Source organism: Panthera uncia (genome assembly GCF_023721935.1).
Source record: "Panthera uncia isolate 11264 chromosome D3 unlocalized genomic scaffold, Puncia_PCG_1.0 HiC_scaffold_8, whole genome shotgun sequence".
NCBI lineage: Eukaryota > Metazoa > Chordata > Mammalia > Carnivora > Felidae > Panthera > Panthera uncia.
The window spans coordinates 62,201,420-62,221,248 of NW_026057586.1; the positions used below are offsets into that span (position 1 = coordinate 62,201,420).

Genomic DNA, 19,829 nt, shown 5'->3' on the forward strand with positions numbered 1-19,829 from the left:
TTGCATTTTTCAGCGGCAAATGTGTCACAGGGGCAGGGGGGGGGGGGCTGATAAAACTGAAAGCGCAGGAAAGAGATGGGAGATGTTATGGAGGGAAGAAAGCTAATTTATTACACCAAAGCATTTAGTTAGTTGCCTGCTGTGTTCAGGTCATCGTGGGGTTGAATCATTAAGAGATGATACCCGTTAATGTTTCTTGAAAGGGGGGGAAAGCCAAACCGAACAAGACTGGGATTATGAAGAACCCAGTTGGTGACAGAGCCATTTGCTTCATTTGGGGTCATAGTACAAGAATTACTTTAAGCCCAAAGCTGAGATGGAATTATTTAGTAGCAGTATGGGAGGATGGGGTTCTGGTACAGTAACTGTAACTGTGGGATCATAAGCCCATCGCTTCCACTTTCTGGGCCTCAGTTCTCCTACCTGAGTAATAAGCAACTGTGTCAGTGCCAAGAGGCCTTTTGGGATTAGGGCTCATCAGTTGGCCTCTTCCATTCTGTGGGGGGGCCAGCTAGGAGTGGGCTTGAAAGCCAACAGCAATTGTAGCAGAGAAACAGATTTACCTACACAAATGGAGAGGGGGGTCCAGTCTTTATCTGATGATGTTCGTAGCTTTTCAGGTGGAAAACTGTGGGTTGAGGGAAAGGAAGTCCGCAAGGAAAGCTCTGCAGAGGAATATTACAGACTTTTCTCCTGCCACTTAATTACCATGTGCTGCCTGAGAGTGATTTGTCTAACGGTAAAACAGCCCAGGAGTAAATGGCTGAAGGTGGTGTGTGTTTTTTAATACCACAAACCCCACTGCAGTTGGATGTAACTAAATAATATAAGTGGGTTTACTCAGCATCCTGGAGGAAAAGTGACAAACTGTTGTCACACCTGAAGAGGCGTTTGTTCACAGTGGTTTGTAGGTCACTTAATATGAACTAATTAGGCATGATGCTGTGGAAGGGCACCCGGTCCCCACCACACTGCTCACCTGGCTTGGCAAAAGTGCAGATGAGAGAGTGTGGCTCCTGCCTGCAGGTGGGCTCACCTCAGGGGTTATGAATCAGCAGGAAAGGTTATGAAATCTCTAGGGAACAGTGAGCTCACTTAGAGGGATGGCATTACTACATTCTCTTGGTGGAGGCATCCCATTCTCTTGAATTTTTTCCAGTTAAAGAGATAACATTTAAAGTTCTGGTGGGTGAGGTAAAGCTGTGAGCTGTTGTAAATTTTTTTTTTTTTGCCATCTTGAAATTTATGGATGCTAGATAAGATTACAACAGGCCCAGATGTTGGCATTTACATTCTCATGCCTGTGAGAATTATGCCTCTCCCTTTGTTACTCTCCTTTCTGTTACTGACTTTATTTCAGTTGTCTTGAGATAAAAAGGAAGGAAATATGTAGCATTTCCTCATTTACTGGAGTAGCATCCATTCAGAGTGCATGGTTCTTTATACTAGAAGTTGGGATTGCAGATTCTGGGCTTCTTTGAAAGCTAGAAGTATTTGAAAAATTAACTTCCCTGCACAAGCTGCTTAAGAGTAAGAACAAGGTCTTAAACTTATTGGAAAAAATTGATAATGTCTAACAATGTGGGTCCACTTTATTAAGTATTTAATAAGTATTAGATGGCATAATATAATGAATACTGATTGCTTCCATTTTACCTTCTTAAGGTGGGACTCTTAATTATTTCATGAGTTCTAGGGCAACTTCTTGAATTTCCAGCTCCCCAAAAGCAAGCAGCTATTTAACTGAATTTCACTTTTGTCATGAAATAATGCTGGTATGCACCTTACAAGCACACAATCAAATGGGGCAGAGAGGTGGGGGTGCCTGGTTGGATGTCACTATGATGTTTCAGAAAAGCTGTATAAAGATGAGAAATATTTGCATCTAGGCACAGAGGGAGGTACCATGCAAGCATCTAATTTGCTAAGCTCCCTGCTGGTAGTTTTTAACGCCCTGTTGATTTTATTAAACATTCTTAATAAGAAGTTGGAGTTTTGTTTAGGCTAAAACTATAATGAAAACAGCTGTCTTCATTTCTCAGAAATCATGACAGTCACACGGTTGAGGAATCAACACTGAGCGGGGGCACTGGTCCAGGTCACAGGCTGAGGTGCGGCTTCTAAAAGGTGCTGGGGGTACATCTGGTCAGGGAGCTCAAGGCCATGGTATTTTTATGTGTAAGGTTCAAAAAGACCAAATGGTTCTGTTAAATGTATTTTACTTACAGAGGCATTTACAATGAAGAACAGATACATAATTGTGTTTTTACATGTCTAAAGAAAGGGAACTGAACCTAAATATTTGAGCATGGGAGTGAAACATTTAAAAGGCTGTGGCTACTGAAAGAATAGGATTTGGAGCTCGGTAGAAGACCTAAAAGAAGAAACTCCATAAGAATAAAGAGTTTTAAAAAAAGAAGAGAGAGTTAAAATTCGTCCCTGATCCTATTGTGCTCCAGACAAACAAGGCCTGGGGGCAGATAGGACTCTTGTTGAATTTAACAGCTTCCAGCTTTTGTAGCTGCAGCTTTCGTAGCTTTTCTCCTGAAGTGGACAGTAGAGTGGTCAAGAGGACAATTTTACTTTTTTAAGCAAAACTTGAAAGTTCAGACTTAGACATTATCACTTTAGTAGCCCAGGGAACTTGTTTGGTCCCTGGGGAACTGAAGTTGCTTTATTTTTCTGAACTGCATTTGTTCTATAAAATGGAAATGATATTACCTGCCTCATGGGTCATTCTGAACTACTGCTGTCATCCAACTAGCATATTTTTATTCAGCAGGACTTTTTTTTTTTTTTTTTTTTAATGTTGGCCATGTCCACAAAGAGACATCAGCCACAGCTGCTGTCTTCGGTGGGCTTATTATCTACTTAAGACTTGAAAACAGATTATTATAAATTAGAACAGGAGAAGTACCATAAAAAAGGTTCCAACAAAATGTTGTAGTAGCTCTGAAGAGAGAATAAGGAATGGCTTCAAGAGGAATATAAAAAATGCAGAACCCTGAGCAGAAACTCACTTCAAATGTAACAGGAAAATGGTTTCATTCATGGCATTATTTAATTTCCGAAATTAAGAGAAAGCTAACATAAGAAAAATCTTTACCTGATTGGTGTTAGGCACATTGTGATTGATGAAAACAAAATTCTAGAACCCATAGTGAATTTGTGGAGAGACTTCATACTGGGAACTGCAAAGGGCTTAGAGTAAACTAAAGCTCACTGGTGTAGAACATGGCTGGGTTCAGTTGTGTTATGAAAGCACACTATGGTCACATGAAAGGGTATGTCCCTGATAACAGTGATAAGGAAGGTGCTGGTTGTGGTGGATTAGACTGGCTATATTGAGGCACTTGTAAAGATGGAGTACTACTGTAATAGACTAAAACCTTAGTTTGGGAGCATCATTCGTTCCGGAAACATGCTTGTCAACCAAACCACTTGTATATCAAAGCAGATTTCCCCATAAGAAATAATGGAAACTCAGGTGATTCGTTCTACAACCCAAATCTAGGGATGTTCCAGAGAATCTCATGAAGGGCAAGAACCTGAGTCACATTGAAAGTGGTGTCCAGAGTCTGTCTCCTGACCCTTGTGTCAAGTATGAGCCCTTTCCTCAGTGTCCAGCCATTGCTGATTTCCTTTTAGGCATGTCCCATTCTTTGCCTCCTTTGAGCCCTCTCTGATATGCACAGATCCTGCCACCCTGGTTTGGGACCCTCTGGCACACTACCACCATCCACACCTTCCCTGCAGCAGTGTGCTGTATGAATACTTGTTCCTCATCCACTCCCAGAGACTTGACTCTAAATCACCAAGTAACAGAGCAGTCAGTGCTTCTTATCTTCTGGGTGCCCTGCCAGTTGATTTCTGTGTATCTCTGAATGTCACAATGACCACCAGTACTACTTTTGAAAATTCTTAGGAGTACCCAATTTTCGACTTCACTTCTAGTGGTCATGAACAAAGCAGGGTCTTTCATCACCCTGTAAGCAGTGGTGGAGCCTGTCTGATGGAATAACAGTAGGCGTCCCACATAGTCCTGGGACATAGGCACAGACCTTTCCTTCAGGGTCATCTTATAAAGATGAAGTGTTCCTGTTGGATTTCTTTCTACAAAGAAGCCATTTTATGTTCTGTCTGTGTACAGACTCATTTGTGTTATGCTTCTGGACCAGAATTACATATTCTGGGAAACAGTGAGTCCTTCAAGGTGGCTGAAGCCTCAGCTGTCATAGAGCATATGTGATAGAGCTGAGAGCAAGGAGGTGACCCTAATACTCTGTTTGCAGGGGCAGTCCGAGTGAACCATGAAAGACAGAAGAAAGTATCTGAAACTTGGTACAGTTGGGGGAAGTGATGTTAGATGAGTGGGCAGGATAATATCACAGAGCACCTGAGAAGGGAGGGGACAGTCAAGGGCCCCTAGCCAAAGGGGAAAGCAGGGAGAATGGGAAAGAGACCACTTGCAGAATTAGGCTAAGAAGCCCCTAACCTGCAATGCATTTGGACTTGTGAAGTGGGCAGATCAACCAAGGGAGGCACAGAGACGAAGCGAGCATCCCAGTCCTGCAGCACCCAGTGATGAGATAGGGCAAGAACCCATATCTCTTCAGTTGTCTACTAGCTTTTTTCCATGACACCTCTGCTTCTTCCTTGCTGTTGGAGTGCTGGTGGATAGCTGCTGATGTAATGGAATCCCAGTGCTCTGGGGAAGGCATGTGGAAAGATGTTGCTCACATTTTGTGCACTCACTCTACACCTTGTTTTTCGCACCTTTGAAAATATCTTCAAGATTCTTTTAGTTCCTGGTTCCTTTAGGCCCTGACAAATCATGATGCTGCCCAGCCTCAGCATGTTTCCTTGATTCTGCCTCTCTCCATGGTTCTTTGCACAGTTTGGTTTGGGCCTTTGGTGGGTGGCCAGGTACTCTTTTTTCTCCCACTATTTCCTAATGATTGGGGGCTAATTTTCCCCATGGCTTCTAGGGGAGTTTTTCTCTCTACTCCCTTTCCCTATTATGTCCCAATTTTGGAAAGTGATACTCTCCTGGAAGGTATGGGGAAGGTGACAAAACCTACATTTGGCCAGTTTCCCTCTTCATTGGCTATCCTAGTAGAGAATGTGCGTGCAGTATTTACTAAGTTTCAGTTTGGGATTACCTATAGATTTTCTTTACCTGGCTTTATTTCTCTCTTGTTAAGAAAAATTGAGGGTTTGCTGTGCAAAAAGGGACCTAGAATTTAGGTTGAAACTAACTATAATCATTTTATTTGATTTGGATTTATTTATTTTCTTCATTATTTGATTAGTTAAGACTTCACCCATCCTTGATATATTCTTTTTTTTTTTTAACGTTTATTTATTTTTGAGACAGAGAGAGACAGAGCATGAACGGGGAGGGGCAGAGAGAGAGGGAGACACAGAACCAGAAGCAGGCTCCAGGCTCCGAGCCATCAGCCCAGAGCCCGATGCGGGGCTCGAACACACAGACCGCAAGATCGTGACCTGAGCTGAAGTCGGCGCTTAACCGACTGAGCCACCCAGGCGCCCCCATCCTTGATATATTCTTAAGGAAGCATTTGAAAAATGATAATTCATTAGTATTTAGTTATTATATATTTTTAGTAAATGTGACATTCTAGTAGAGTCTAAATATATGTAGACCTGGCACAACGTTAAAGTTGTTTATGAGTGGGAAATGGATGGAAATAAATAAAAAAGACTTATAGTTGGTGATTTGTTCAGTATCACTTAGCAACATCAATATTTTTATCCACAAATAAAGGTCTCCTGTTTGGTGCATGTTGAAAATATTTGTACACTTACGTGTTTGTGACCTTGTGTACACATTATCTAAGGCACAAGGATCGTTTTGGATGTTGCTGGGTTTACAGTACTTAATTTGGGTGTCTAGACACTGGTTATAATGACAGAAAAGCATCTGAAGATGTGAGACAAGATTTTAAAGAATGGTGCTCTCAAAGTATGTCTGAAAACTGTCTCTTAACACAGAAATAAATTACAGAGTTAGCAAAATCCTAAATTAAAAAGATTTGTTTCCTCAAAAATAATTATTTGCATGATTTGAACATCAGTTTTTCCTTTTTAGAAGTTGAAACATTATGTTCCCTGAGCTGTGCCAAGAACAGGGGGTGAGTCCCATTAATAACCATGGAACTTAATTAATCTTTAGTTTTTTGATACCTTTTTTATTTAAATGTTAACAACTCAGATACATCAGCAAATCTCCATTTCTACTGTTGATAATAGTGTCTGTCCTTTATATAAAAACAATAGCATTGGCCCACCACCATGTGTTGTGGTGTGTGTTTTAGTGTGTTTCCTCCTTTGGTGTTAATACAGGATGAGGAGACCAATCCTGATGGGTTTCATGAGTGTAGTTTCTGACCTGGGAGCAAGTCAGGTTGCCATTTGTACAGTGAATTATTTTTTTTAATGTTTATTTATTTTTGTGAGAGAGAGAGAGAGTGAGTGAGCGGGGGAGAGGCAAAGAGAGAGGGAGACAAAGAATGTGAAGCAGGCTCCAGGCTCTGAGCTGTCAGCACAGTGCCCAACACGGGGTGTGAACTCACGAACTGCAAGATCATGACCTGAGCTGAAGTCAGACGCTTAACCAACTGAGCCACCCAAGCACGCCTGTACAGTGAATTATTAAGTCTCATGATCCAAGGCTCTATCTAGGTGTCCACTTTAACTCTTAGTATCTTTTATTTCTTCTAATCATTCTAGTCATATAGCTTGGATTTAATCCCATTATCCCATTTGTCGTCTTTCTTGTGCCTGAAATACATAATATAATTATCTTATTTTTTTCTGCTTCCCTGATACCTGGCACACAGTAGGCATTCTACACATAAATGGCATTGAAACAATAGACTAATGAGTCATACGCAGTGCAAGCATTATTATAAATGTTTTATATTTCAGTTGTTTGAACAAAAAAACATAATTCCCCTATAAAAATATTGCAAATTATGGCCAAAATCCAAATTTAGCCGAGAGCAGTATATATAACTGAGAATGTAAAAGATAAGTTGTTTTTTAATTTTTTCCTAAGTCAGCAAGTCCATATATGTTAGGTGAAATTGTTGTATATTTTGGTAGTACTATTTTAAGCATTTAATATAACTTATGGCTTTAGAAAGGATCTTTTCTGTTAATACTTCACCTTTATATGATCAAGTCTAATGTAGGAAGGGTAACATATAGGTAGAGTGTGTAGACACCAAATCTGCACATGAATGTCTAGACTAAACTAGACAACTAAAGACTCAGGGTCCAAAGTTACTTTCAAATAGGTCTACTTAATATTTTGCTACAATGAACTATTGCCCTTTAATATTATTATTTCCTTTAGGGAAAACTGATGTTTAGGATCATAATAACAGAATTTAAATTTTAGTACCTTGACCATTAAAAATAATATTTTAGGGGTGCCTGGGTTAAGTGTCTGACTCTTGATATCAGCTCAGGTCATGATTGAGCCCTTTGTTGGGCTCTGCACTGAGCATGGAGCCTGCTCCTTCTCTCTCTCTGCCCCCCACCCCTCCACACACTCTCTCAAAATAAATAAATAGAAACTTTAAAAATAATTTTGGGTTAGTAATTTCCACTTGTGCATATTTTCAAAAGGTAATCAGTAATTATATACATATGTCACCCCCATAGAGGGGGAGCATAACTCCTTATTCCTGAGGTGTGGGCTGTGCATCATGACCGCCTTCGAATATATAATATAAAAAGGAGTGGAGAAAGAGTAACTTGACAGTAGAGAAACCTGATAAACACTACCAGAGCCAGGTGGTCAAGGTTAACATCCACAGTCGAGTCACATTGATAGTATGTACTCTAGTGATATGATGTAACAAAAATGACACTTTGCCTTTATGGTTTTTCTCCCTCAAATCCATAACTTTAATCACGAGGGGGAAAAAATCAGACAAATCCCGTTAAGGGACATTCTATAAAATATCTGACCAGTATTCCTCAGAACTGTCATGGTCATCAAAAACAAGTGAAATATGAGAAACAGTCACAGCTAAGAGGAGCCTAAGGAATCATAGTGACTACATGTAATGTGGTATCCTGGATGGGGTCCTGGTCAGAAAAAGGACGTTAGGTTAAAATAAATAAGGAAATATTAATAAACTATGAACTTAAGTTAATTTTTCTTTTAATTGTAACCCATAAAAGGAAAGAATAACATAGAGTCCTGTTACTTGAATGCTACCTTTCTCAGTTAATTTGGTGTACAAGATTTTAAGTTCAACTGTAGGAAGACAGCAGTAAAATTGGTCACAACTTGCCTTCTCCCTCTTTCTCATCTATCTCTTCTCTTTCTGTTTTTAGAAATTAGCTAGATTACTTCTGATGAAACCTCTTGATGTTCTCTTACTGAAAATAATCTGCATTTGAAATGGGCTAGAAGATAGCAAACTCTAAGTATCTAAATTTTGTTTTGTAGCTCTATCACATATACAGCAGATGTTACCTTAGGGTACAAAGAAAAGTAGATCAGTTGGTTTTAGAGAAGAGTTACATGGTCTATCCTAATATGTAAGCCAGGTGTGCCTCAAAGAGACTCACTGTAATTAGAGAAAGACACAGAATTATAAGTTGAAAGAAGTTTATACTGTATATAATCAAATTATTTTGTAAATGGAGTGAAACTGGGGCTTAGATGATTACTTAAAGCTTGGAAATTGTTTGGGATTTGTATTATTTTCTAAAAAGGTGGTAGGTAGTTTTGTGTGTGTGTGAATCTTTCTCTCCCATTCTGTTTTAATAGCTTTGTCAGTGTCTTCCTTGTGACTTCATGGTTATAGAGAGAATTGCAAGTCCATGTTAATCTAGGTAGATTAGATTTATTATCTACCTAGCATGAAGCAAATGATAGTTTTGGAATGCATTTCTGCCCTATCTAGCCAGTTGCTGAGATCTATAATTTGCATATTCATAAATTGAGTAAATAAAACTCATCTTCTTTAGCATTAGTGATATTGTTTTGTAGGATTCATCATGTCTGGAAACTTGATTGAAGTGTAAGTTATTTATCATCACTTTGAATTTCTGAGACTATTGTTTATTATATACAGGCAATCAGAGAACATTTTCAGTGAACAGAGCTTACCTTCTTGTGATAGGTCATGTCATTTCTACATGTTATTAGGAGGCCACAGGGCCTCACTGGAATGAGTAAGCTTGAGTTGACAGAAATTAGATAGGTATAGACTCTGCTTTTAAGAATCTTAAAATCCAATGAAGACACATGATTACCTGCAATGTATATGCCTCTTTAATCATATGAAATACACAGGTGAGGGTTGAAGTAGATGCATGGTGCTTGGCACTACCTGAACCCAGAAAGCCTTTTTATAAAAAGAGGAATTATGAGTCTAGATCAAATAGCCACACAGACAAATTTGAAAGTAATCACTTCTGACTTAGAGAGCAAGGACAACTTCATGGAATAGGTAGCACATAAGCCCAGTCTTATTTGTTTTATTTTGTTATTTTTTTAAATGTTTATTTATTTTTGATAGAGAGAGGGTGTGTGTGAGTGGAGTAGGAGCAGAGAGAGAGGGGGACAGAGGATCCAAAGGAGCTCTTTGCTGACAGCAGAGAGCCCAGTGTGGGGCTTGAACTCACAACTGAGAGATCATGACCTGAGCCAAAGTTGGACGCTTAACCAACCGAGCCACCCAAGTGCCCCAAGACTAGTTTTATTTCAAGTGTAAGTAGGTTTCCAGAGGTAGGGGATGGATTTGAGGAAAAAGGACTTTTACCTGGTAAAGAAAGACATGCCAATGGGAGAAGTTGGAATATATTGGGAAAATTCCATGATAAGTGATTGGTTGTTGCTGATTACCTCCTAGTCTTTGTACATCTGATCTAGGGTACATATGGCCAAGACAATTTATGACTGCTGATTGGCCTTGATCACTTGGCTGAGGTAGTGTTTGTCAGGTGTCTCACTGTAAAGTGATCCTTTCCCCCCTTGTCTAAAGGGAACTCCTCTTGGAACTGAGTGGCTCAGTCAGTTGAGCGTCCAGCTTCAGCTGACGTCATGATTTCATGGTTCATGAGTTCGAGCCCCGCATTGGGCTCTGTACTGACAGCTCAGAGCCTAGAGCCTGCTTTGGATTCTGTGTCTCCATCTCTCTCTACCCCTCCCTCACTCATGCTCTGTCTCTGTCTCTCAAAAAAGAAACATTAAAAATTTAAAAAAAGATTAAGGGAACCACCCTTTAAAAGGTGGTTAATGCTGTATAAATATAGATAATTATCAGTGTATTGTTTTGTTTTGAAAATCAACCCATGAAAATCATGGATGTTCCAGACCATTCATCAGGTTTAAGAAAATAATAAGCAAATGTTAGACTTTGTCTATACTTTGAAAAAGATCCTAATCTAAATTTGATCTTCTCAAAAACTAGTACCTAAAGGTGGTTTCCTTTAGACAAAGTTTTTTATAAAGAGATCAGAAGCTGGTAAGAAATGAGTTAAGAAATGACTACCTTAGCATCTGGCATATAGAAACCACTATATAAGTTGTATATATAAGTGTTAGCCATCATTTTTGACGATGACAACATCATCATCATCATCAATCACTTTCACTGAATAGCCGAGGCACCCCGATACTAGATGCCAGTATACCCAAATTCTTAATAACCAGTCTCATTATTTTTGCTTTGAATTTGAATTAGAAATTTTTTAAAACAAAATCAAAATCTGATCATTTTCCAGGGCATAAGGAAATTTTACATATTGAAATATAATGAATGGTTTTTGCAGATTTGATTGGCACTTCAAAAGGTGTTGGAGTAGGGTGCTCTGGGAAACTGCCTATTGATTGTACTGTTGTCAGTTCCTAAGCAACCATTGCCAAATTTATCTTCACATCACACAACTTGTGTGTTTACCCAAGCTGGTTGAAATTCTTACCCTTGTACAAAAATAGACCAGGGAGAATGTTGAGTAGGACGAGAACACTGGAATGGACTGCATTTCTACATACTTTCCAGTAGGTGTCACTCTGGCAGAAGAAAATGAAATCGTGAGTTCAGAAGAGTAGGAAGACATTATTGAGAGACCAGCCCAGGGAGGGATGGGGTGGGGTATACAAAGGCCCCTGTCCTGGCCTTAGTTCTTTCATTTTCACATGAGTTTTTCTGACCAGCAGGGGCAGGTTGTCAAGGGAATGTGAAGAGGAACAATTGTGGAAGACATTTCTGAACCCAACACTTTGGCCACAGCTAACTCAGCCTACTCATAAAGCATTAAAGCAGCAATATAAAGAAAAGCTATAATTTTTGTAGGCAAAACCTGAATTATGTGCAGCACTTGATGTAGCATGGGGAGCAAATTTTTATTTCTAGTAGGGTACATACATACAGGGCCTCCATAGTAAATGCTTATTGGCTAACCAAAAGACCCATAGGGATTTCGTATGTTTCTGGGTAATCTTTCATATTAGTGTTTGCTCAGAAATGCAAAATAATTTTGGGGCATCTGGGTGGCTCAGTCAGTTAAGTGTCTGACTCTTAATTTCAGCTCAGGTCATGATCTCCAGGTTCATGAGATAGAGCTCTGCCTCGGGCTCTGCACTGACAGTGTGGAGCCTGCTTGGGATTCTCTTTCTCCCTCTCTCACTGTCTGTCTGTCTGTCTATCTGTCTCTCTCTCTGAATAACTAATCTTAAAAGAAGAAATGCAAAATAATTTTGATAGGAGTTAAATACATTATAACTATGAAAAATATATAATAGCATCATACACGAATTACTAAAGAATATTTATGCCAGTGTTACCTTCTGTTAACAGGTATAGTTAAGAATAAATGTTATGGTGTAATTTGACTTAATGTAATAAATGTATACCTCTAATTCTTCCAAGAGTAACTCCTCCCATCCCTAACATGCTCGAGAGAAATCATCAATTAACCATCTCATGAGCTTGAGCAATCATGGGATTGTGAAGCACATCAGCTACCCAGTTGATACCTTTGATACCTTTCTTCTCAGAAATGCCTTGCCAATTTTCAGGAACTTATATGTTATATGGCACCCAGTGCTCATCCCAACAGGTGTCCTCCTCAGTGCCCATCACCTACTCAGTGCGTATTTGTTCTCAGTATTTAAGAGTCTCTTATGCTTTGCCTCCTTCCCTCTCTGTAACTTTTCCCCCCCTGGTCTTCTGTTGAGTTTCTCAGGATCCACATATGAGTGAAAACATGTGGTGTCTGTCTTTCTCTGCCTGACTTATTTCACTTAGCATAACACTCTCCAGTCCCATCCATGTTGCTACAAATGACCAGATTTCATTCTTTTTCATTGCCAAGTAGTATTCCATTGTGTATATAAACCACATCTTCTTTATCCATTTGTCAGTTGATGGACATTTAGGCTCTTTCCATAATTTGGCTATTGTTGAAAGTGCTGCTATAAACATTGGGGTACAAGTGCCCCTATGCATCAGCACTCCTGTATCCCTTGGGTAAATTCCTGGCAGTGCTATTGCTGTGTCATAGGGTAGATCTATTTTTAATTTTTTGAGGAACTTCCACATTGTTTTCCAGAGTGGCTGCATCAGTTTGTATTCCCACCAACAGTGCAAGAGGGTTCCCATGTAAACATCTCTTTAAGGAAAGAGAAAATCCCTACTTCCATTTTTCCTTAGTAAATAATTATTGACTAATAGCTAAGGAGTGCTTAAGTACTTAGCAGGTGATTAGAACAACATCTACATTGCTGCTTCATCACTGGGGTCTCTGAAGTGCTACAACTACTTCTATTACTCATTCCTCTAGCAAATGAATGGCAGAGACCTGGAAAGGTGGTACCTACCCTGAAATAGCATTCATGGAAAATGTCTAGATACGTAAGCCAAGTTGATTTTATAATTTGCTAATTACATTTACAGGCCAATCAGCTAAAAAATTACAACAGATTATTAGCCTCTATTTGTCTAGAATTAGAATTAATAAATGTATGTGTTTGTGGATATATATGTGAATATGTATGTGTACATATAATGTATTTATTATTTCCTCAAAGACTGGAGACCAAGATCACACTTTTGAGAGTCAAGAAACTGGGTTTTGATAGCACCTCCATGAATTACTTTTTCATTGACCTTGGCTAAGTCATTTCTCTTCTCCTGGCCCCAACTTACCCATCACAGGAGTTGGCTAGAGATCTGTGAGGCCTCTTCTACCTCAAATATTGTGTGGTTTACAAGATTGCTACAAGTGTCTGGGAAGTGCCTTAACACCCTCTAACCAGGAGACATGAGTCTTCTGTCTGTGAATTGCTGTCTGCCATTTCACAGTCTACCAGGCGGAGTGTTGAAACCCAGCAATAAAGAATCTCCTAGTTCAGTCCTTTGGTTTGATAGTTTTCAAGTATACTGGGGACTTTTTAGCTTTTAGGTTAACTATTAGCAGAAAAAGTGGAACTCCTCAGTTCCTGTTTTGCTTTTATATTTTCTTTCTAAATTTATGGGTTCAAAACAAATAGGGGAACCAGGGAATTACTTTTAGGGAGTTGAAGCCATCAGTAGTAGGTGAAGTGATTATAAGAGTGTCCCTTTGCTTTTGTGTCTATTGGCATGAGCTAGCTATACCCTGAAAATATTATAGGTGAGACTACTGAAGGAAGTTGTATGAAAACCCAAGTCACTAAGCATCTGTCTGATTGCTGAGTTTTTCTCTGTGGCTCTGAACAAATGTTGGAAAGTGATAGGTAACTTGGCACAATCTCAGAACTCTAAGGAATTCTGGTTTCCTACTTCCCAGGCTGGGACTACTGACTTTGGCCAGCTTTAGAAGAGATCTGCACCTGAAGTATCAGTCTCCATGTTTCTGGAAAGAAGTGGGGCTGACACATCATCCAAAAGGTCCCAGGGGACTTGGATTTCAGCTATGACTCAGTAGGATTCTGAGGGACTCCCTTAAAGATCTCTGGGTTACTTAGTGACAAGATTTTGAAAAACAGAAAAATTCTCCTTATCCCTATTTTTGAATTTAATTTTTTCCCACAAGAAATCAGAGTTTATCTTGTTGGTTTGTCTGTGAAAGGGTCCTAATGAGATTAAGCTTCCTCTTTAAACCTCAACCTTTTATGTTGAGAATAGTAATTAAAGAAGACTCCAATTTCAAGCATTTTGAGTGTTCAAGAAGCAGTAGCTCTTGTTGGTGTGGCTGATAAGAATATAGGAAATAGGATGCAGAGCTATGGGGTGCCTGGGTGGCTTAATTGGTTAAGCATCTGACTCTTGGTTTTGTCTCAGGTCATGATCTCACTGTTGGTGGGTTCGAACCCTGAGTTAGGCTCTGCACCATCAGTGCAGCTTGGGGTTTCTCTCTCTCTCTGCCCTTCCCCTGCTTACATTTTCTCTCTCTCTCTCAAAATAAGTAAAACTTTAAAAGTAAAAAACAATGCAGAGCTGTGGTTGAAATTACCCATTGAAGATTCTGCAGGTGATCTGTGAGCCAGTTGGTACGCACGACTATGGCTCTCTCAACAAAAACACTTCAAGTCTGTGTGAAATAAAGGAAAACAGTGAGCCTAGTCCTGAGTTTTCTACATACACCTGTGGGACCTTGTGAAAGCATCCTAAGAGTTTTGATTTTGTCTTCTCACTTCTACAATGGCTATGATTATGTCATATAAGGGGGATATAAAACTTCTCAGTTTCCAGACCTTACTGTCTCTGGGAATATCCCAAGTATATATTAGGGACCTTCCACTGTAGCTATTCTTCAGGTTCTGTGTTTAAAACGTTTTCAGATTTTTTATCTGAAATGAACAGGTAAAATTATTTTGGGAGACAACGTGTTAATGATTAGTTTTGTTTGACCCTTTTTAAGATGGGCTTCTGTTAATGTATCATATTGTCCTTTACCCTTTTCTTTTGAGCATTACCCAGTAATTTTTCCTCAGGTCATACAATTTAGGATTTTGAATATTTCTAAATAATAAATAGATGCATGCTTTACAATTCCTTAAGATTTTGTACTTGTAATTAAATTTTTGAGTACCATTTTTACATTGGAGTAAATGAGATAATTAAGAGATTTTTCAAGAAGGAGAAATATATGAGAAAATAAATGGTTTCTGCCATGTGATTAAACACTGCAGCTGAGATACTTGATGAGCAGAGGAGTCATTTCATTTGTTGGAAGTATACTTCATCATCATGAGTGGTGTCCTGATTATAGTTCAAGAAACATGTTCAAAAAATCAGGAATGTGGGGACACCCATTCGCAAACACATACACTGCAACTTGCCTTTATTTGATGAGGGACTTACGCTAATGTTTCTTGGAACTTGAGAGGGATCAGGCATTAAAATATACATTTGTTTACCTTAGTGATACGGCACAAGGAGGATGCACTATGAATCTGAAATTAATTTTGGAAAAGCTGAACCTAAAAGCTTTTCTGATTATCAAATCCCCCTATAATCATAAATAATTGTTGTACTATTATGCTAGAGAAAACTTAAAAATCCAAAGATATTTATCTTCACCTAAGAAAGGAAAAAGGGAAAGTCCAAAATATCCAATAGGAAATATAAAGCTCCTCAGTTTTACTTACCCATCTGGCATCAAAGACTTTCTTTATCTCTGGGATTGTAGAGTGATTGAGAACTTTGGGATTAAGTGGATTCAGACCCCCAAATCATGGTTTCGTCACTTTTAAAGAGATGTGTCCTTGGGGAAGTTGCTAATGTCTCTAAACTTCCATTTCTGCATCTGTAAAAAAGGTGATAATCATACCTACTTTATAGGTGGATATAGGCTGTTAGGAGAGTAAATGACAACATACACTGTATTTGGTAGAGGGATTATCAGGGACATCATCATCCTTGACCCCCAAGACCCAGATTGACCACCTTGAAAATTTGTAACTCTCAGCCAGCTCTGCTGACCTAAATCAGTTAAACCTGATCTTGTCCCATTTTTCCACCCACTTAACAGGATCCATTTTTTTTTCAGATTCATTTTCAGTGAATTTCAATTTAAAAAAATCAGGAAAGGCTATTGATAGGATATTGATGAACTTATGACACATAGGAGTTCTGAGTTGTCACCAGCCTTCCTCCCACCCCAGGAATCTCTGTACTTTTCAGACTGTGCCCTCATATGTGATCTGAAGTAGGGAAGTGACATGCTAACTTTTGGAAACATTCAGCTGCCAAGTTTCCTCTGCTGCAGACTTAAAATAGATCAGACTGAGAAAGGAAGGTAGAACTTGAACCAACTGTTACCCTCTATATTGAGACTGTTTTGCTTGATCTAGTGTATCTAATACAGTTCTTTGTTAGGAAAGGAAGAAACTTAACCCTCCATTTCCCATTTATGACTATTTGGGGACAGACCCTATGGTTTACCATCGGTATACCCCAGGTTTACGATTTCCCATCACTTTATTTTTTTTAATAAAACAATACTTTTATCATTGAGGATGACAGATATCTTTCAAAGGTTTTAGGGATAACTAATGATATTTTTTTTTGATAACATGAGCATGTTCACAGCACCTAATTAATCTGTAAACCAAAATCCACAAAGCATTTTTTAGGTTGATAATTATATCCAGTTTAATTTTGAATGGGTGGCGGAATTAAAGAGATGCCTTCCAGGCACCCCAGATGAAAATCTTTCAAGCCATGCTCGTGGATGCCAGCAGGAAGAGGGGTTTGGGTTCTGGATGGTTGGACTATATCCCAACTTAAAGAGTTGCTGGTGAGTGAATATTGAGTGTCCTGACTCCCAAAATCTGTTCACAAAAGAATGGTTTTCTAGATATATGGCATAAGGGAAGAAGTAAAGGGGGATAGCTATTTCTCATTTAAGAATAGGTAAGTCTATACAAAGGACATTTTCTGTGGCTTTTCCATGTTACTCCTTTCAGCTCAACCAAAGAAATATAGGGGACAGAGCTTCCTTATAGAAGGCCTCGACAGTATTGACATGAGCAGGTCAACAGGAATAGATGGTTATAGCTTCTGGGGCTGATAAACAGAAGAACCCATAGTTCTCATACATCAAGAAGTACTTAAGTGTTTATCAAATGCCATGGGAAATAGAAAAGCCACAAAACAGATCCCTGTTCTCAAGGATCTTTAAACAGATGGCCTTTCAAGACCCCTCAATAATTGTCTGAGCTGTGGTTTAAATCCTCATAGCCAGGTCATAGATAGACTGTTTTCAAACCACCATATTTCTCCCCTTACTATGCTTTTTGTTGGTAGTTATTAGGAATTTTATTTTCGTTTTTCCCCCTAAATGGAATAGTGTTCTAGATCAGAAAATGGCTGTTATTTCAAGAAGTCCTCTTTTGAAACAAGTGTAAGTTGTTATGTCTGAGGGTAAATCGCACATCTCTGGCTATTTTCCCTCCTGTTTGTAAACCAAGGCCAGCACCCGTGCTGCCTACCTCTGCTGAGTAAGCCAGTCCCTGAGGGTTGGGGTTGCTTGTCTGGTAAGACCTGCATGATCAGTGCTCTAAGAACCTTTTCCTCACCTATTCTCCTTGGTTTTTGTGTTTCTGAGAATGTAAACAGTTTATTCATGTGTTCCCATTTTCTTCAAAAAACACATACTAAAAACCCAAACCTAAAACCTTCATGGGAACTAAGTCAGTATTTACCCATAGCAAGTAAAGGACACTGAGGAACCCCAGCGACCTTTCTTCTGCTCCTGCTATCTCTTCCCTCTCCTCACCACCTCCCATTTCTCCTGATTTGGCAGTTTGCCTGAAACCATTTTTCTTTCATTACTGTGGCAGCCATCCAGCCTTCCCTTGTTAACTTCCCTGTAGCTTGTGGGGTCATTAAAAAGTCCAGGTGTATATTATTCTTTAGGCTTGGCACAACTTAGGTTTAAATCTCCTCAATTATCTGAAGAAACCTTGTTTTCTGTGCCTCTGCCAACACTGTTCCCCTTTCCCCAACAAAAAGAAAAAGAAAAAGGAAAAAAAAAAGAAGAAAGGAAATGGAGACACATTAAAAGTGATGCTAAGCCAGTGGGAATTTGTAGTGAAACTTGCTCCTTGCATGTTAGTTATGCCTACAGTACTGCTTTGGAATTCTGAGTATTTCATCCAGTATACACTTGTCTGAAAAGCAAAGACAATTAAATCTCATGATTTGAACTCAAAGTATTAATGTATCTTATCATGATTTGAACTCAAAGTATTAACATAAAACAAAGCCATAGCACCAAAGAAATAGGCTTCCTGTGACTGCAGTTCCCCATAAAGTATCCCTAACTCCCAGTTAGTTATGTCCTGGAGGGCTTTTGTAATGCATTGTCTTTTAGGCCTACCAGTTGTCTATGAGAAAGAGGAAGGCAAGGGATGCCCAGGGGTTGGGCCAGAGCTGCCTTAGCTGAAGAAGTGTCTTCCGTGGTCTCTGATGGCTGCCTCTGCTGTGGCAGGGGGCCTGAGGAGCAGAAGGGAACAGAGCTATCTCCAACAACAAACTGGAGTCAGGGCTCGCCAGTGCCATTCTGAGAACAGCTGGGCAGCCCTCCAGGGTGCTGGACAGAGGGGGACTACAGATCCCCAGCCACACAGCCAGGGCCTGCTGTCTCCCAGCAGTGGGAAATAACAGTCTCTTGTAGTAATGGGGTCGTGACATTGGCATGAGCTGCCCCTCACAGCTGGGCTGTCCTGGCACCTGGTCTTGGGCCTATGGAGGGAGCCAGCCCAGCTGTACTGAAATACTCATTCTTTGCTCCCCTCTCACACTCCTACATCAACAGGAAAACAAACACAAGGGATGATATTGTGGTTCATGCAGTGAAGAGAACCTTTCTCAGCCCAGGGAAAGAAATGGTTGCACTCACTGATGGCAGAATCCAGTACCTATACCTTATTTTTGGGTGAGGAGAGGAAAATTCAGTATTTTCTATTTTCATAGCTCCTAGGACAGAGCTCATCTTTACTTGTTGGGTCACACATTTCAAGTGGAGCCTTAAAGGATTTGTGTTTGTAGCAGCGGGAAAAATTCCATCAGTGTTGATTGGATGTGGCCCTGAAAAATAGGATGACGTTATATGTAGCATTTAAAAAGCAGCCCTGGGTCTGCACTCCGACCTGTCAATTGTCATTTCATTCATTCAGCAGATCTGACTTGTGAATATTCTCTATACAGGCACTGTCTGACCATAGGGATACAGAAATATACCTCTACGATCCCTGCTCCCAGGAGTGTGGCATCTGTAGGAAGGAGCAGGTGTCCTAGACGTGGAGCTTTAATAGTCACACCCATTTGGGGAATAAGACTGAAGAACCTCAGGCAGGGACCTCCAGTCAGTGTAGAAGCAATCATAGGGAATGCCATTGAGAAAGGTGAAAAAAGGTGTTCTGTGGCTACTTTCTTCCCTGTCTCTTGGAGGGAAATGCAGTACTAGAGTGGAACCCAACATTTGTCTCCTGCTTGGCATGATGGGCTTGAGTTGTCTTTTATTTTCGATAGTATAGTGTGCCTGGTCTGGCATGCTTGTTAGGTGTTAAATGACGACAGGTGTGTCTTGGCCCTGTGAAAATAACTGATGTAGTTTTATACTATGGTTTTATATATACTATCCTTGACACATGAGTCTCTCCCACCAAAAAAAGAAGGGAGGATTAAAAAAAAATATATATATATATAGTTTGTTTTGCTTTGTTTTATTTATAATCATCTGCCCAAAAGGTATGAAAGTGTCATGGAAAGTGAAAAGTACTTAGATTTACTGAACATTTGCTGTGTGCTAAGTACTGTGCTGGGAATTTAATCAATTCAGTATCC

General features: G+C 39.6%; 1 protein-coding gene across 4 annotated transcripts in view; it reads left to right on the top strand.

Moving 5' to 3' along the window:
- Positions 1–19,829, top strand: part of LDLRAD4 (low density lipoprotein receptor class A domain containing 4) — a 436,727-nt gene that overhangs the window by 349,315 nt on the left and 67,583 nt on the right. The window contains exon 1 of one of the 4 annotated variants that reach the window (XM_049620503.1): positions 5,400–6,155. The exons of the other annotated variants lie outside the window; for them this stretch is intronic. The gene's annotated coding sequence lies outside the window, so the exon portion shown is untranslated. Of the gene's footprint in view, positions 1–5,399; positions 6,156–19,829 lie in introns of those variants that run through there. 4 annotated transcript variants of the gene reach the window in all.